The sequence below is a fragment of the Armigeres subalbatus genome, chromosome 3 (genome assembly GCF_024139115.2).
Source record: "Armigeres subalbatus isolate Guangzhou_Male chromosome 3, GZ_Asu_2, whole genome shotgun sequence".
NCBI classification, from domain to species: Eukaryota; Metazoa; Arthropoda; class Insecta; order Diptera; family Culicidae; genus Armigeres; species Armigeres subalbatus.
In genome coordinates this window covers 233,069,941-233,089,542 of record NC_085141.1, presented here as the reverse complement: position 1 = coordinate 233,089,542, position 19,602 = coordinate 233,069,941, and the positions used below count along the sequence as shown (strand labels likewise).

At 39.7% G+C, this 19,602-nt stretch overlaps 1 protein-coding gene across 5 annotated transcripts in view; it reads right to left on the bottom strand.

Moving 5' to 3' along the window:
• LOC134220846 (protein yippee-like) overlaps positions 1-19,602 on the bottom strand; it is a 385,579-nt gene that overhangs the window by 35,519 nt on the left and 330,458 nt on the right. Inside the window, exon 1 of one of the 5 annotated variants that reach the window (XM_062699998.1) lies at positions 2,722-3,610. The exons of 2 other annotated variants lie outside the window; for them this stretch is intronic. The gene's annotated coding sequence lies outside the window, so the exon portion shown is untranslated. Of the gene's footprint in view, positions 1-2,721; positions 3,611-19,602 lie in introns of those variants that run through there. 2 more of the 5 variants (XM_062700002.1, XM_062700003.1) reach the window with 2 other exon arrangements.

The following is a 19,602-nucleotide window of genomic DNA, read 5'->3' as shown; positions in this document are numbered from 1 at the left end:
TTTTTCCTGTCCTGTGTGAGGTAGGGCGGAAATTTGAATTGACCCGACTTGCAGAAATTTTTTAGAGCACTTACCTATTTGGCGCTCTGATTCACCGAAGAATGTGACGGGTTGGCTCTCTGGTACCAAAAAAATAAAGTCTTATTTGACTTGCAGAATATGCAATTAATGCGCTTTGCGTCGTGTTATCTTTCGGTTCGCATCACTTATCGAAGTGAATCCAGATAAACAATACCTAATCGTTAACACAACATCCGATCCCTAGACAATCATGGAGATGCAGAGATATTCTCGGACTCTCGGTCTGCAGTAGAAACGTTAATCCTTCACTTCCCATGACACTGTGACTACAACAGCGCTGGAAGTGTTTAGCACTGCACAGTGACGCCAACGAAAGGGTTGGTTTAATGCGGAGTACAAGTGAGTGACGGACAGAAAAATGCTGCCAGGAGTCGGATGCTAATGGCTGGTACTCGATGCAATAGAGAACGATACAGTGTATCAAGGGCAGGAGAGAGACGAATCCACCGCAGAAAGAAAAGGCAATACGAAGCGAGTGTGAGATCTGAGGCGCAAGAGAATATGGATAGAAACGACATGCGAAGGTTTTACGCGACTGCCAATACCGCGCGGTATAATAATGCCCCAATGCCCACCATTTGCGATGATCGAGAGGGTAATTTGCTGACAGACAAGACTATGGTGGCAGCCAGGTGGAAGAAGCACTTCGAGGATTTGTTAAAGGGTAAACGCGAAGATGTATTAAGTGCTGAGCAGAATGGATACGTTTGCGTGCGTTTTGACAGTTTTGCCATGGGAAAACTGTCAAAACGCACGCAAACGTATCCATTCTGCTCCGCTCTTTAGGAAGCAGGAAGGACATATTCGACGACGGTCAAGTTGTGCTATCACTAATGCTGGATGAGGTTGCCCGGGCAGCACACAAGTTTTTATTGCTCATATACAACCTAGTTCAGTCATAAATAAGTTTCTTAATCAGTCTGAACTGTGCTGCTGGATAAGACTGGAAAACAATAAAGCTGCTGGATGAGGTCCCGGTCGATTTGTTGACTGGTTGTTGGTTGTTGACTGAGCCCGCTTGATGAGTTCACATCAAGCAGGTTTTCTTTAGGGTCGATCAACGACGGGTCACATTTTTGATCTGCGGATGATCTGTATATTTAAAAATGAGTTTGTACTCCCTTTGAAGCCATGTTTGGTCAATTTGACGTGTGACAATTTTCATGTGTTGCGAAGAAAGCCATCAAGCTCGAAATGAAATTGTGCTAGAAGGCGACGCTATAATCAGGTTCGCCTAGCCCTTGAACTATTCCAGGAGTACAACTTGCCGACTCACCATTTGTTCATTGATTTGAAAGCAGCGTACGATTCATCAATACGGAAGCAGCGCAACCATCAATACGGAAACAACGCGCAACTGTCATCATTTCCCGCATGCTGCAATGCAGCAAAGCTGAATTAAAAGGGTGACAGTTGTGCGTTGCTTTCGTATTGAGTTGAGTGGTGTTGGTGTGCCCTTAAAATCGCGAGTATCTGATTTAAATTTGGATTCCGGGAGGCTTGTCCTTAATATATAAGATAAGAAAATATGTTATGGGTCACAATAACCCATGTGAATTGTGATGATCCCTTCAAACGTCTTACCAAGAATTTTCCGTTATTCGTCTCTATATTGCCATAGTTGCTACTGATTTAACAAACAGTTTATTTTGATTTTAATATTTGTACTGACGTGTTTCGAAAACGGCTGCTGAATAGTTTTCGAACCACTGATCCCTTTCAATTAGATTAGTAATTTGTTTAGACATCATTTGTCAATTGAATTCAAAACAAATAAATAAATAAATTTCACCAGCTGTCGCTAAGTAATGGAAATCCTTCGTAGCTCAGCGGCAAAGCACTAGTCTAGCGTACTGAGGCTGTGGGTTCGCGTCCTACAGAAAGATTGTAATTGCCTTCAATACATGTTTCGATTTAAATCTTCCATGCATATTCCACATGTGCATAAAGCACATGGGAATGTGTTGCTGTGCACGCTGAGAGTGTAAGATATCAACTGATCAAAACTTGCCCAAGTGATATTTAGAAATTACGGACTTCTCCAATAGCGTTTTCAAACATTGAATAAAAATGCTACACGATTAGGTTTGAAAATAGCAAATAAAAATATTAGCAATGTAACTAACCAAGCAGTGAGTACAAAAAAAACCTCTATCAGCTTAAGCTGCTCTTGGATAATTTCTATAAACTTCGAAACCTATAAATTAAAGTCTAAACATTAAGTTGAAAAGCCTAAAATCAAATATAAATCAAACCTTAGGAACACATAACCTGGAGTTGAAACCCAAGAACGACTTTGTGAGTTAGACAAAAATCAAATCACTAACGCTTCAAACACGACACTCGAAATATAGCAACCCGATTCTGGAACTCCGAACAGCGACATTCACTTTTGCTGCTAATTGAGGATAATTACCCTGACAACATCAAATCGAAGTATGTGACTGTTCCACTTTTCCGCTCATGGGAATCTTTTACGACTGATTGCAAAATGGGGTTCATTTAAACTTCACAAGTCCATTATTATTTTTTTGAGACGTAAAACGACCAACTACGTACCGACTTCTCCGTAGACACAATCGACCAAAACAAAAGACACCCAGACCGACCATAGCCGTAGTACATAAGCAAAAAACCCACCTTCTCCACGGCACAGGAAATTGAAGCCCATCAGCAGCAGTAAAATTCAAATCTCATTATTCCAAACTTTCTCTGCACGAAGATGCCTGCGTTGTATAGCAGCAAAACAAAATACGACACTTGGCACACAGGGATTAACGGTTCACTATACTTCTACACTTATTTCGTCTTATTGGGTGGTTTACCACTGACTAACCCAATCGTCGTATGGCCTCTCTTAGCGCTCTGCAGGCAGACACTACAACTCGGACTGTTGCTTTTACCTTTTTCTTCCAATCGGACAGGAGAACAACGGTTTCTTGCCTAGCACCACGCGAAAACGGCGAGCTCTCTAATATTATTCATCAGCACACAAATTACGCACAACGGATTTTGTATTTCGCAGCTCCCGATATTGCCAAAAAAACTGACGTTTCGCGCTCCACATTCACTGAATCACTGAACTCGTCGGCGGACTACTACGCGTTGACTTCCGTCGACAAGAGTCCGCTAGAATAACAACACTCGAGCGTAAACGTCGCCTCCGCTGCTGCTGCTGCTGCCATGTAACACATTCGACTTCTTCTGCTGGGCACTTCCTCCTAAATGCAACGAGTATATGGACTGGTCTAAGAGCACTCTGCTTCCTGCTGGTTGGCCACTTTGCTCTTTCGGGCTTGAGAATAAGTCTTTCCTCGCTAAACTTCTGGTGCATACTATTGGTTGATCGACCAAGAAAACAGGCCAGCACCACTATCCCCATCTACGGCTACCTCGGTCGTGACGACGGCTCTGTATCAACACCAACCAACCGACCGACCCACCGACCACCAACAACAACAGACCGCTACATACAATGGTGTACGGTTGGCACCAAGAGAAAGAAGAAAACTCGTAAACAAAAATAGAACGGTTGTGTTTTCTGGCTTCGTGTATTAATAATACGCGGTCTGTTTACGGTAACAGCTGGTGCTGATATGAAAGCAGGTTTCTCCGTCGTTGCTTAGCTTGGGTTTCGCAGCTTTTGCACGCCTCCTGCACACGCGCGCGCGTGTACCGTTGCCCGTTACGTCCCGCTGCTGCAACGACGACGGTTAGGGCGGACCACGTGAAACATTGCAAGCGGTTTTATGGAACTAATTGTGTTTTATAAATTCAATCTAGTGATGAAATTAGGTCCAAAGAAAAGTATTTAAAAGATATTAGGAACAGTACAGTGAAATCTCAATGTTAATTGAATTATTATACCCGAATATAAGAATAGCATGTGTAATTCAGTACTGGGATGTTAATTGAGTAACACTTGTCTACCCAATTGACACCAACAAGCGCACGCATGTGATTCACTGTTATAGTTCATTCGAAAAATTGTCGTGAAACAACTTTTTTTGGAGCGATATTTACCATAGACGGCACAATCGTTCTTATCAATATAAGTACAAGTTGTCTAGTTAATACGTTTTCAAAGTAGTTTCTTGAATTTTGCGGCAATCAAACATTAACAAAGTCAGTGGAGATATATCAGCTTCCACACTGATATTCTTTCTTCCCCCTTCAAACGGGAGTTTGGCAGAAGGAAGGTAATGCGATATGTGGCAAGTGTCTTTTTGACGTAAACTACGTCTAAGGGGAAGACTCGGATACAGGGTGACAAATGAAAATTTTCAAATTCGAGACCGTCACGAAATCATGTAAGATTTCAAACGTTAATAGCTCCTTTATCTTTCAATGGATTTTCGAGATTTTATTATCAATCGAATTGGAAACTCTCCAGCAATTTTTTAAGCCCATTGGGATCTATTGATTATCAACGTAAAAACATTGAAAATTGTATTTCTTTACCAACCCAATAAAATTTCAGAGCTTCGTTACGACTGCCGGCTGCGGTTGGTTCTTGCGCTCTACTTTTGTGCGGTGATTCGCACAAAAAGTAGGCTACAATAGAACCAGAGTAATGACCACGGTCGGAGCAAAAAAGTAGTGTTTATGAAAAAGTGCTACAGATGCTGGACATGTTCATGTAAGCAAGAGGTGATTATTAAAATTGATAATCAATTTTATACAAGGTTATCTTACTATTTAGGCAGCACCCCTTAAAATAACACTTCAAAAGCATTTAATCGCCATTTCATAGGCAATTAACTATGAGATGTATTAATCACTCTAAGTCGAATAACATTCGGAGAAAGGCATCATCTCCACTGCGGAATAATAAATTTGGGGTTTTTTAATGAAAATTTTAAATTGTCATATCCAACCATTTTCATATAGTGAGATACGTCAATTTTGATCGAAACATAAATGGATTGGTGTGCGATCGAACATGCTTTACGGAAAAACTACACATTACACGCGGCAAAACGTGTACTAAAACGAACCTCGCTACCTTCCGACCCCATATATGTATCCAACATCCCATTGGTTGTAATTTGACTAAGCACGCACGGGCGGTTTGAAATTTGTATGAGAATTAGTATGCAAATAGTAATTTTTTTTTGAAAACCGTTTTGCAACGTTGCTCATTAATATCTAAAAATATATGAGAACGTTGACAACATAGAAAATTTAGCAAGTGAATGAATCGTCTTTGCGAAACAATTTGCTGCTTGCAAGAAAAATTATTAAGGAAATACTAAATCGTGGAAAATTTAATTGAGCACGTAAAAGAATAACATATCAATAATGAGCATTTTTCTTCTTTTTCTTCTTCTTATTGGCATTACATCCCCACACTGGGACAGAGCCGCCTCGCAGTTTAGTGTTCATTAAGCACTTCCTCAGTTATTAACTGCGAGGTTTCTAAGCCAGGTTACCATTTTTGCATTCGTATATCATGAGGCTAGCACGATGATACTTTTATGCCCAGGGAAGTCGAGACAATTTCCAATCCGAAAATTGCCTAGACCGGCACCGGGAATCGAACCCAGCCACCCTCAGCATGGCCTTGCTTTGTAGCCGCGCGTCTTACCGCACGGCTAAGGAGGGCCCTTCAGCATGAGCATTTTTATTTTCTTTATAACTTTGCTTACGAAAATACGATCGGTTCGCAGCAACAACCGTCTTACAGATTTAGAAATCTTCTACGAAGTCTTCGGGTTGATTATATTTAGGGGGAGATCCTCAAGTTCCGGACACATAAGCCATTTAACAACAAAAAACTCTAACTATCCGGATTATGTTTCTTTTTATACCTTACCAGCAGAACGTACCCTGCGTTGCTCGGGTTTTTAATTTTAATTTTTTGAGCGATCGCATTAGATTTTATCCAAACTCGCCCTAATATTGTACATATTATGACAATTTTCCCAACTTTTCTTTTAAAATTTACTAACCTTTTACATATAGAAACACAGCTGATGAGGAAATCTCGCAAATCGGTCATCCTATTCGTGAGTTATATTGTCTCAAAGGAAAAATAGATAGAAGAAAGATACACAAAATATGACCATTGACCATTGATGATTCATACAAACTATATTTGGTCATTTGAACACGTTTTGCGACGATGAGTTTTGGTGAAAAATTTCACGGTTCATAAAAATGTCTCCTAGTACTGGACACTATTGCATCATGTTCAAATGTGACTAAGTTCCTGTTACATGAGTAAAGACATCATTCAGAATAATAATATTTTTCACGTGCTTTAAGTTGTAAATACTAAATTTTTTACATCCTAATCCAAATTCCCACCTTTTCAATGTCCTCTTCAATTTTTGTTTCTGCTAATTTCTGTGGCTTTCTCTGCAAGAAGAAACAATTGAATTGAAGTAAGTGTAACAAAACAGGTGTGAAGAATTTTTATTCAACTTCAAATTTTGTACAAAGATTATCACATGGAGATCTGATATTTCTTGCCGTGAGAAGCCTTTTCAATAGCTTCCTTTTGTACTTAATAAGATGAAGGAGGGACCTCTGCAAGTAGTGTCGTTTTGAGAAGTGTCCGATATTGGGAGGTGTCCGGCGCTGGGCGATCTCCCCTAAATAGTTAATGATCCGCCTCACGAAACGATCTTTCACAGACGGGGCGATTTCTATAGTAATTTCCATACAAACTTCAAACGGCTCGTACTCAGTTAAATTATAACCAATTCAGTTGAAAATTTAGGAGGTTCATCAAAACAGCAAATGTTATCGTTCAAGCATAGATGAGCGCAAAAGTCAAAATTTCAATCCCTCTAGGCTCTAACCAAAATAATTATCTTATGATCTGTTTTACGTAGTTTACGTCGGGCGGTCGTATCTTGTATATAACCCTTCTGATTTTTTTTTAATATAAACGGTTCATGTGTTATTCACGCTTGTACATTAAACAGAGCTTAAAATATTCATCTTCATGAAGCAAATTCAGTCCGAATTTTGATAAACATCGCATGAATATTCAAAACATAGAATGACATAGTCAGACGACTGCTCCACCAACTCATTCATTCGACTGTCACTGAGTGTGCTTACTATGTGGAGAAAAAAACATAATTAGCATTGTTCATGTTGTTGTTTACCGTTAAAAGTGTCGCGCGGATGAAAATCAGATTCAGTTCTATGTGATAAATTGTTTTACTCATTTGAAACGTGTTCAGATTTCAGATAATTTATCAATTTGTAAAATGTGCATAAATATTCAATGACTAATATTCAACCGAATATTGACAGTCCAAAGCTGACTACGAACGTGTCTGGAAGTGAGCTGACAAGTGAAGGAAGGTGGGTTTCACCAAAAATTTTCGATTATTTTACACTCTGAGATTAAATAAGAAAAGCATTACATTTTTCTACGTTTTTAATAGAGTTTTTTATTCGGTCAATGCAGCTTATATTTACATCTGAAAAACTTCGGTGAAGACTACATTGCGTGTAAACTGACGACCATCCCTCAATAGATCTCCTTGCTGTGGATTTGGTTCGATGTGAACTTTTACCTGATTAGGGTTCCGAGATCGTGACAAAGCAACGTATAGTTGTCCATGCGAAAATACGGTCGACTGAAGATCTATTCCCACATGATCAAATGTCTGTCCTTGCGATTTTTTGATCGTAATAGCATATGCTGGTATGATTGGGAATTGCCGTCGACGTAGAATAAACGGTAATGTAGAGTCACTTGAGCCAAATCTATTCTTGGGATCATCACAACGTCCCGCGATTACACTCCGAGAAAATTCTCCCAGTAATTGTGCTTCTATCGAATTGCTCAATAACTATTCTTGTTCCATTGCAAAGCCCTTTTCGCGGATTCAAATTTCGTAACAGCATGACGATCACTCCCTTCTTCAGTACCAGGGTATGCGGAGGCATTCCGGATGGCGTTTGTTCATGAAGGAATTCAGAAGGATACCTCGTGGCATCGCTTGGGTCCTCCGTAACAACAGAATCTGCACTATAATAAACCGTTGGTTCTCCATTTATCATGTCAATGATTTTCCGGTTCATCGCCAGCGTATGCGCATTTGTCGGAGCCACGATGATGCGTTTTGACAAATCTTGAACCGACATTGCTTGAACATCAGATCCAAACATACATTTTATTAAATCCTCAGTTGCTACCATGTGTTGAGGTATCTCGAGCACATTCTCATCATTCAAACTTGGCACTTGAGAAGTGTTTCCAGATCCAACCTGAAGGAGCCATTCATTGTGAGCATCCAGCCCCCTACATCGCATGTTGGTTATCAATTTTAACTGTAGGAAGTGTTTCCATAGCGAGCTGGACTTGATGCAGCACTCAAAAACATCAGTTCGAGTTCCTCTGATGACAACAGGCAAAGTTTGAAAGCAAAAGTGTCTCGTAGCTGTCTTGGCATTTTGTATACAGCAGCTTCTCTAAGGCAACGGCACTATTCTCCATGAGTCCTCTTGAAGAAGCGGCTGCCTTGAACGTAACGTGAAAAACATCATCATATGACCGAAGTGCTGCAAAGCTTGTAGCACCCTTTACGTGCAACAATAAAAGACGTAGATAGAAGCGTTCTTCGTCTCTCGCGCTAACAGTGTACATGCGGGAAACTACCATAGGTCCAGCTCTTATTCGTTTCACCCATTTATTTTCCTTGTACACATAATTTTGTGGAATATCCGTATACAAAAATTGCCGTGCGGTAGGGTCCTCACTATTAAGTTGGAGCCATGCTTCAAGCTTGGTTCTATTGGACTGCGCTTCTGCTTCATGGCCTTCCTCAAAAATAAGTCGTTGCTGATTAGGTAGATGAACTGGCAGTCTGGTGACCGTATGAGAACGTGCGTGCATTTTCGATTCTAGTAGACGCCACATAGCTTCTGGGGCACTCACGTATCGGCAGTCAATGAAATTGGTTATCTCATTGTATTGAGCTTCCGTCTGATTAACTGCAGTAATAGCGACATTGGCGCAGTCGAATCCCTTATAGATATATTTGTATAAGTATTTGACTGCATGTAAGGATGTACACACCTCGACATTAATATGTGCATTGTACTGCAAGGTCAAAAATGCATTATACCGTGGTGCCGTTGCCGTTGTGCATTTGACTACCGCGTACTGTTACGGATTCCATCCTGCGTCGAAGATATGACGGATACCCATGCGAGTCAAATATTGTCGCGTGGGTTAAAGGTTTGGGAAATTCCTTTTTACACTTACCGTTACATACTGCTCTTGCTCTGCTCCATACATACTGCTCTTGGATTAGAAGGTCCGCATGGGCCATGCATCATGGACCACAAAACAATTTCGCGTAGACTTGGTTGTGTAGTCGGTGGTATTTCCGCACTTACAAATGCATCAATCCGCTAAGCCGTTGTAAATTTTTCATTCGCTTGTAATGTTATTAAAATGTGCGCAAAGGGAAGTCCTCGCTTTTGGAACTCGATCGAGTACACGTAGGCCTTCGATCGTCCCAGTTTGTTATTTTTCCACAGGTCATCCATCAAAGCGGCTAGTTTAATCTTAAATACCCTAAATACCAAATCGGGTCGATCGGAGGTGGTTTCTCCTGGGCGGAGATTGTCAACGATTTCTGCCCAATTAGGGTTAGCCGCAAACGTAATGAAAAGGTCTGGAGCTCCAAATTTTGCAAATAGGGACATCGCGTCGCTGCACCTTTCATGCATATTTCTCGGTGATCCTTCAAAACTCGAGGGAAGAATCACCGGGACGCCGGCTGCAACATTCCCATCGGCTGCCAAATTCTCCACATGATCAGTGAGCCTCTGATACTGTTCCGCTCGGAGTCGTCGTTGGTTTTGCCTAATGATAAATATATCAGTTACAGAACTTTTTATCATGTCAAGGAAGTACCTTATACCTTACCTAATATAATTAAGGTTGTTAGCTTCTACTTGAAGATAGGAATCTACCAACCATTACTGGGTTAGTTTGCCAGCGCTCATTACGGGGTTAAATTCTGCAGTGCGTATTGCCGTCTGAGCAACATTATATTGCAACATAGCTACGTTGGTCCTGATACGGTTAAGTTGTGCATTCTCGTACACTACACTGCCAATTAGGTCGCCATCCTGGTTCGCCATACGGATACAACAATGTATACGCAAACGGATCCATATTCTAGCTCAAGATGCTAAGATTCAGGAACTGCTGTTGCGAGTTAACCAGATTTTTAAGGTAGATTCGGATGTCCCTGTTGAACGGTGGCTCACCATCTTCATTGACGAAAATCATCGCAACTTCGTCAGCGGTTGCCGTATTATATTGCCGCTAGTCTTGTTGTCGATCGATTTTGAGAACCATATTTGCATTGCCAGTTGTAACTGCACGTTGCTCCACAGCGATCATCTTTTGCCGCATCATAGTGTAATGCTGTGCCAGAACATTGTTCTGTCGAATGAAAGGTCAATTTTGTCCAAAATCGGCGTCCGCAACAATTCGCTTGCCGGATGGTTGTGCCGCACTTCCGTAGCTTGAGTGCTGTCCAGCATATATAGTTGGGCGAACTGTGGCGGTTCACCATGTGGTGGCTGGACGTGAGATGTCCTATGATAGGTTTGTCCATGTACCTGTTAGAAAAAAAATCAGTCCAAGGATTGGGAAAACAAAAATAATCGTTACCTTGAAAACATACGGGCCTCTACCAGGAACATCAGCTATCTTCGCTCCCAAAGAAGCAAATGAAACTGTACTGTTGTACGACCGAATGCACTGCCTGAAGTGGGTTCTTTTGGGGTTGTTGGTGTCCATAAGGAGGCTGCGCAGGAATTCGGGATATTCCAGTGGTTCTCCCGATGCATTCGTAGGCCGCGGAAGTTTAATTTTGCCTTTGTGGCAGCAAATATTAAACTTTCAGCGATAAAATTTTTGGATTGACAAAATTGACATATTACGTCCATTGGTATGCGTAACTTCTGCATCTACATCTGATACATTTCGCTGCCGTGTCGAACGAACAGAGGCAGCAACCGCTGTAAGACGCGCTTGGGTTTCTTCCGGTATTTCGCTTGCTCTACGATTCCGGTGAGCCTGTGCATCTCTCCGCCGTATATCGCTTCGAACTGCCTCACCCTGACGCGATCGCCATTTATGCTTTTGCAGCCTTGCTAATCGAAGCCTCTTCTCGGCGGGAGACTCACTGGAATCCATCACAAAATAACTTTTCTTCCCCGGGAGTACTATGTCACTCAACAAAAACTAAACAAAAAACTTTTAACTTCTTAGTAACGTGTTTTTTTGCAAGCTATAATGACCACCAAAGGTGCTAACTTGAAGACTGTTTGTTTTTGAATTTTGACGTTTCGTGGAGATCACCAGCCAACTTCGCTCCGATACATGGAACCACAATTCTACCCAAATTTGAGCTATTTTCACCCACCATTATAGTTGAGTGAAGTGAACATAGTCGTGCTGGGTAGTTTACATTTGAGAGCCATTAACTTGAACCCGCTCGATATTGATACATAGCTGGAACAAAGTTAATTGCCTATATTATGGATGGAAATCCGTCGTGGTAGCATACCAGATCTCTATCCGTGAGGTATGCAATCACCTTGAAAACATATTTTTGTACAGAAAATTTATATCAACGTTTGTTATAATGTTGATATGAACGTATCAACCTCTGATTTAATTGTGTTACGGCTAGAAGGATTTTTGATATAATTTTTGTTATTTTAACAACTAACCAGCCAAATTTATAACACATTTAGTTACAATATTTTTCTGAAATAACTAACTCCCCTTGTTATAATTTTGTTATGCATTATTGATCGGGTATAGGACGAAATGGTTCATGCTTAATGGATCTCCTGGGGAAGGGATCTTTGGATGGGAAATGGAAGAGACACATTCCCGTTAAGCAGCAGGCGCGAAGAGGATACGGACATAATTTTCTCCAGTAGAGCCACGAAACTGGGATTTAAATGAAAATTTCGCAGTATACCAAAAATATAGTTGTGATTGAATCGGTCAAATGCGAGGCTCAAAAGCCTCCTGTCCAGAGGCTCGGAAGTCTCCTTTTAAGAGGCTCAGAAGCTTCCTTTCAGGAGGTTCGGAAGCCTTCTTTCAATAAGCTCGGGGGCCTTCTTTCAATAGTTTCGGAGGCCTTCTTTCAAGAGGCTCGGGCGCCTCCTTTCAAGAGGCTCTGAAGTCTCCCTTCAAGACGCTCTGATGGCTATTTTTATGAAGCACAAAAGCCTACTTTCAAGAAGCTTGGAAGCCTCCGAAGGTCATCAACGTCTTATAGAAAGCTTGATGTATAAACTTTATTTGAATTGCAAAGTTTCACAGAATAACAAAAATTCCAGACAACATTTTGAAGAGCCATCTCTTCTCATTGTCCCCTCGGGACATTGCCGCCTCGCAGCTTAGTAGTGTTGATTTTGCACTTCCACAGTTATTAACTGCAAAGTTTCTAAGTCAAGTTACCATTTTTGCATTCGTATATCATGAGGTTAACACGATGATACTTTATGCCCAGGGAAGTCTAGAAAATTTCCAATTCAAAAATGTCCTAGATTGGACCGGGAATCGAACCCAGCCATCTTTAGCATGGTCTTGCTTTGTATCCGCACCCATATATTGCCCCTGGAGAGCCATTTGTTGCGTTAATTTTCAGGTCCATTTTCGGTATATTTTATGAACTATGCTTATTTTCTTTTACAGCAAAAAACAATAGTGGGTACATCAATGAATGTAAAGGTTCGAAAAGGTTGAGAACCGCTGTCATAGACCAAAACCCTCTTCTGTGTGGTTTTCCAAGATTCGGAGGAGAGTAGCAAACTTTAAGAGTTAAGAAAATTATGTTGAGCTTTTTAGTGGAATGTCTTCACTTGTCATAAGACGAGTTTGTACAATCCCATTCAATTCCACCACTTAATTGTACCTTGACAGATACGTATTTCGACCTCAACAGTAAGGTCGTCCTTAGTGTCTCGTACTTGACTCGACATGGAGAAAAGTCTTCAAGTCGAGTCAAGTACGAGACACTGAGGACGACCTTACTGTTGAGGTTGAAATACGTATCTGTCAAGGTACAATTAAGTGGTGGAATTAAATGGGATTGTACAAACTCGTGTTATGACAAGTGAAACTTTAAGAGATTTGTGATCCCAAAACGAGTTGGCAAAGTATTTTGCTGTATGTAATGGAACCAGCGAACGGGAAAAATAGATACGGTCAAGCCTAGAAGCAGTGTTTGCGCGAACGTAGCTGTATTGTACCTATTGTGAACTTTCACACATTGCAATACATGATATTGACTGACCAATTTCCTATCCCTTAACCGATCCATTAGGCATACACTTCATCATCTTCACGAGAGCCCACACCAGCCTGACTCTACCTCCTTCAAGCCGCAGCCGTCTTCCAAGACAGAGGTGTGCTTTACCTTTCTCTACTCGGGCTACTCCCAAAGTGAAATAGTGGCGATCCTGCCATATGAACAAATCGTTTCCAAGGCAGGCGTTTTGGCTTGCAATTACCCTGTTTAATGGTGGATAAAAACGTTAAAATCATAATATTCATAATAGAAGGTTTCAATAGTATTTACTGTTTCTATTTCAATAATAAGATGATATCTATTGTGCATATCATAAAGAACTGTGGCTCCGGAAAGTGTTAAACTCGCCTAAGCCTGCCAAAATAAACGAACTTAGAAAAAAATCACTGAATACAACTACAATTGTCAATTGTTTGAAACAGTTTCTCATCCAATTTATTAGCAGATCGATTGAACATTATCAGATGGTATCAGCTAGTATTATTCACTTTTAATTTCAACTTTATCTCTGTATATATTCATCTGGTTATATGCACACCGGAAACCATTTTGGTTTGGCATATAGCAAATAAGACATGCCACTAGAAGCCACTTGAAAGCATTTGAATAACTTTGTTAAAATTATAGTCCCTTTGTGAGCAGTTATTTGATCATCCCTTCAATGGTTGGCAGTTGATTGGAAAAATCTTTTCAGTTTTGACCGGCTTAAGCTAGAGGTCAACAACATTTATGAGCATTTTCTCCAATTATTTTGAAAGGTATCAAAAGATACTGTAGAATTCCAAATAAATTATTGAGCTTGAGCTTGAGCTTGATTGACTGCTCGTAGTTGCTACTCCATTATGACCAGATCAGCTGTTCTTGCACAAGGAACCAACAGATGTTTGCTTGGGACTAGCACACATCTTCAATGTGCAAGTACTGGTGATCTCATTTGATAGGTCATACTGGCGCCTGCCACGTCAGAATGCAAGTCAATGTAGGGAAGTAGTAGGAAATGATGATGCAATCACTCGCCCACTGCAAGCCGAATATACCTCTGCACTTGCCACGAGTTCATGCGGAATTTGTTGGAATTTTTGGGTTAGGTTGGAGAGGCAGAGGTCCGTCTTGGTTAACGAGCTGCCAATGTGATAGATAGGAGAAGGTAACTGATGGAATTTCTAATTGGATGTAGGAAACGAGCTGCATAGTTCATTTCCAATTCTAGCAGATTACTGTTAGAATACTCAAGTTGAAGGTATAGGAATAGTAATGGAAACGGTATGGAAGTCCATTTCCAGTTCTGGCGATTGCTAGAACATGAGAAATACAGAGAAAGATACAAAGTAGGAGAATGGAACGGACCTGGGATTGAACCCACGACCTCCTGCGTATGAGGCAGAAGCAGTAGCCATATGACTACCAAGCCCTCTTCCGTAGAATTCCAAATAAATTATTAACACTATAATTTCTTAAGTGACCATAGCCCCTAAAAACCTTATCAATGAAGAGCAATATACAGGTTGATTTAGAAATCCGTCAAAATTCTTAGGACACATGAAGTGTTCTCTGTTACTTGGCCATGTGTGCGCTGCGAAGGTGAATAGCTGAGGATACAGGAAATGTTTGCCTCTTTCATGAATTACAAGTCTAATTCAGTTTTAAAAATTGATTACCTACTGAACAGGCAGATAAGAAAAGATGACGTTCAGGAAACTAGATGAGTTTCAATGTTTTCTACCTCTTGAATGCCAAACGAGATGGAGCTCAGGTCGTCATTATCGAGCGCAAAATACTGGATAAAGGGTATTGCGACAAGAAATTATTCATCGCACTATTCATTCTATTTAGCTTCAATCAATAATTCGTATCAATTATGAATAAATGCGCCATACATAATTTATATACATACGTAATGTTAAAATTATGAATTCTATGAATGTGACCAGTCATGCGAGCACGATTGGCCAAATGAGTGATATTATAAATTTTGACCAAAACAACATGTTTTGAGTTGTTCCCGTGCTGCACGAACCCGTTGATATGGAATTACGCAAAACTATGGTAAATATGGGTGTTTTAGGATAAAGTAGTGATAAGGAATGAAGTAGGCGAAAAAATAAAAAGGTTGTCTCCTGTACTTAGTTTGCACTGATTAGTAGTTTCATAATGATGACATTTTAATTTCACCACTACTGAAACTACGCCAGATTTTTGGAATATCATGAATTGCGATCTGAACGGAGCAATGCTTTCAGGTGGGATCTTGAATTGCAAAGTTATAAGATTTTTTGAGCAACGTGATCACTTCTTCGTCGAAACCCTCATTCAAGAATATTCCAGAATGTATCAAAATCAATTCAATACCCTCAAAACACAAAAAAAAAATTTAATTTGAAAAATCACGAAAAACCGAAATCAGAGTCTAACACATTTTTCGGATCACCCTAATGCCTGCCGTATTAGCTTGGTTTATTTCGCGTCTTGTGCGCGAATTAAATGTAAACTGCTTTCGTCGTCGACGTCGATGTTTGTCGTAGTAGTAGGTGTTGTTAACAAAAGCCAGACATAGTTCGAGGTAGTGGTGGGCACCATAGGCGCACATAACCATCCACGACGACGACGTTCAGCATTCGCTTCCAATACGTAAGACATGTAGGTAGGCACGGTTGAAACGACTGTGTTGTGTTGTGGAGCTCTCTTTCTATGTAAGTCATGCTGATATGTGGGTGTACGAGCTCTAGGGTGGTAAGATGTCTGATAAATGTATATAGCGCTTCGAAGATGCGAAATGTAATCCTTCTCGAAGCAGGTTAAGGTCCTCTAATCCATTGGCGAAAAACCACTTAACTTCTTATGTTTGTGCATATTCAGGCAGACCGATGCCAATGACAGGTAACAAAAAGCCGTTTTCTGCACAGCAGCAATTAAAATAAATTAATACAAAGGGATCTGCCCATTCTACGTCGCGTTTTAGTTACGTATGTAAGTCGATCTGAATAAAGTGACAGCAATTTTAGATACTTCCTAATTGAATTACACGATAATTTCATGTGACTAAATCGAGATCAACAATTTTTAGCTACTCAAGATGTAGAATAGGCACAACAGATTTTATATGCAGAGCATCCTGAGCGTGTTCGATATCACAAGCAGAACAATAAATATGTAATTAACATTAACTCAGTTTGATTCGGTGAGAATTAAAAAAAAAGAGTTGTTGTTTGAGACTTCTTGTTTTAATATGCTCGTCTGAACACACTGTAGTTCACACTCACATGCTCATAAAAAAAATCTACTTGATCGCTTATTTTTGGTCGCAATGAAAAATAAGCGCAGGATAGTCGCCTAAGAAAAACATACCTCCAGAAAAAAACTACCTTGATATTTTTGAAAATTTTACCGCCACATGGTGAATTCTGGCGGTGAATGCTTTGATAGCACGTAATATTTGTATTGCGAATGATCTATGAGAGCTTTGAAAAATTATCACGAAAGTTGTCATTTTGTTCCAAGGCACAATAGCGGATTTCGCATAAAGAGTTCGATCGGTATTTTGAATGAGAAATTCATTTGTAAGGTTTGCTTATTTTCAAGAATGAATACTGGGCTACTGAGATGAAAATCAAGGCTGACACGTTGATTACAAAATTACAATATTTACAGTGTCATTGGCAATCCAATAATCATGCATCTATTATCTTGCTGAACGATCTGTGCTAGTAGCGGATTGTGTTAAAATAATAATCGAAGATACGAAATGGAAGCATGAATTATTTGAATGAGATTTGAATTGCTAAATCGAAGCAATCGGCGTTCGAATAGTAGGCGCCCATTGGCACACGAATATGAGCTCGATTGACAGAACGAAACAAAGAATAAGACGATACTAATCCGAATATTAGGTACATCGCCTATGTACCTATCACTAGAGCTACTCGTTCTGTCAGAACATATTTGCGAGTACACAGCCCATGATAGTTCAGACATTCGACGGATGTCCTAAGGATATTCGCTCGGCCACGACACGATCTAACTCACTTGATCTAAATCATGATCGATCAATTTCAAGTTTTATTTCAAAGAAAATGTGCCTTGGATAACTGTTTGGATCCTGAAACCTCTCTCTAACTACCTTGCTGACATACATACATAATATCACATACATATCTCAGTTCGTCGAACTAATTAATGAAATCGAGCGACTTAATTACTTAATTCCGGGCCGGTGGTATCATGACTGGATAAAAAGTTTGATTTTAGTAGGTCGAAAGTGGGTGGTGATCCCATTTCCACTACCGGGGTCACCTCTTCCATGTGTTATTCTTTATTCTCTAGTAAAAAAAAGACTCCGAACAGCGTTGTCAGACTTCTTGCGATGGTTTATAAGTAGTTTGGAGTATTCTGCCATGCAAACAAAATTACAACTTTTGTGATCATTTTCCAATCATTTTCATAGATGTAGAAAATTTATCCGCAGTACAAATAGCACGTGCTCTCAAAGCATTCATCGCCACAATCCACCACGTGGCGCCCGAATTTTCAAAAATATCAAAGAAACTTTTTTACTGAAGGTATGTTTTTCTTAGGCAACTATCTGGCGCATATTTTTTGTTGCGATTATAAATAAGCGGAGGAGTAGATTTCTTTATGAGCTGTACAAAACTAAAAATATAAAAAAAAAAATCGAAGTCAGACAAAATTGGACGGCGGATTTGAATAAATCAATGACGAAAGGTTGAAAGAACAAAAGGACGAAATAAAAATGTCGAAAAGACAAAAGGATAAAAGTTCGAAAAGACTAACCGTCGAAGAGGACAGAAGGTTGAGAAGTAAAAAAAACAAAAGAAGAAAAAAGAAAAAGGAAGAAGGAAGAAAGAAGGAAGGAAGAAAAAGAAAGAAAGAAGGAAAAAGGAAGGAAGAAGGAAGAAAGAAGGAACAAAAAAGAAAAAAAAAGAAAGAAGGGAGACAGAAGGAAGAAAGATGAAAGAAGGAAGAAAGAAGGGAGAAGGAATATGACAGAAGGAAGAAGAAATAAGGAAGAAGGAAGAAATAATAAGGAAGAAGGAAGAAAAAGAAGGAAGAAGGAATAAGGAAAAAGAAAAAAAGGAAGAAGGAGAAGGAAAAAAAGGAAGAAGGAAAAAGAAAAAAGGAGAAGGAAAAAGTAATGAGGAAATATAAGAAGGAAAAAGAAAGATGTAACAACGAAGGAGGAAAAGGAATAAGGAAGAAGAAAGAAGGAAGAAAGAAGAAAGAAAAAAGGAAGGAAAATTAGGAAGAAAAAGGTATTAGGAAGAAAAAAGGAAGAAGGAAGAAAAAGCAGGAAGAACGACGAAAAAACAGGAAGAATAACAAAGAAGAAAGAAGAAAGAAGGAAGAAAGTAGAAAAAATAAATAAGAAAGAAGAAGGAAACAGAAAAAAGGAAGAAAAAAGAAGAAAAAAGGAAAAGAAAGATGGAAAAAGAAGGGGGAAGTAAAAAAAAGAAACGAGCATGAAAAAGTAAGAAGGGAGAAGAAACAGGATGAAATGAAAGAAATGAAGAAATGAGGTAAAAGGAAGTAGGGAGAAATAAGCGGAAAGAGAGAAAGAAGTAGGAAGATATAGAAAAAGGAAGTAGAAAGAAGGAAAAAGAAAAAGGTAGAAGGAAGAAATAAAAAGAAAGAAGGAAGAAAGAATGCAGGAAAAGGAGAAGGAAGAAGAAAGCAGAAAGAAGAAGGAAAAAACAGAAAGTAGGAAGAAGGAAAAAGAAGAAGAAGGTAGAAGGAACAAATCAGAAGGTAGTCCTCTTTCAATATTTGTTTTTCTTTTCGCCTTTTCGGCGATTCTCCAAATAATATCCTTTATTTATCACGGCCCATTTCGCTCGAGATGGATGGCTTTTGATGGCTTAAATAAGAGATAGTGCACAATTACAAAAATAATAGTTCTTACTTGGCGTAATAACCAAAAGTGAGCTAGCTGTCTGTTGGCATAATTTTGCTCAGAGCTTCAATAATTGACGATTACAACAATAAATGCATCCAACCACAACATATTAGGCTACGGTTTGAGCCATACACCCTATGCGCAACTAATTCAAAACTGATAATCGTGTGTTCAATCGAATGTCATCCAAGCATTAACCCATTTCAAGAACCGGTCAGCCTCCATTCATCGTCGCTCTCAATCAGAATAAAAAAAAAAGCGGATCTTCTTTCACAATCAGTCGAACCACCCTCC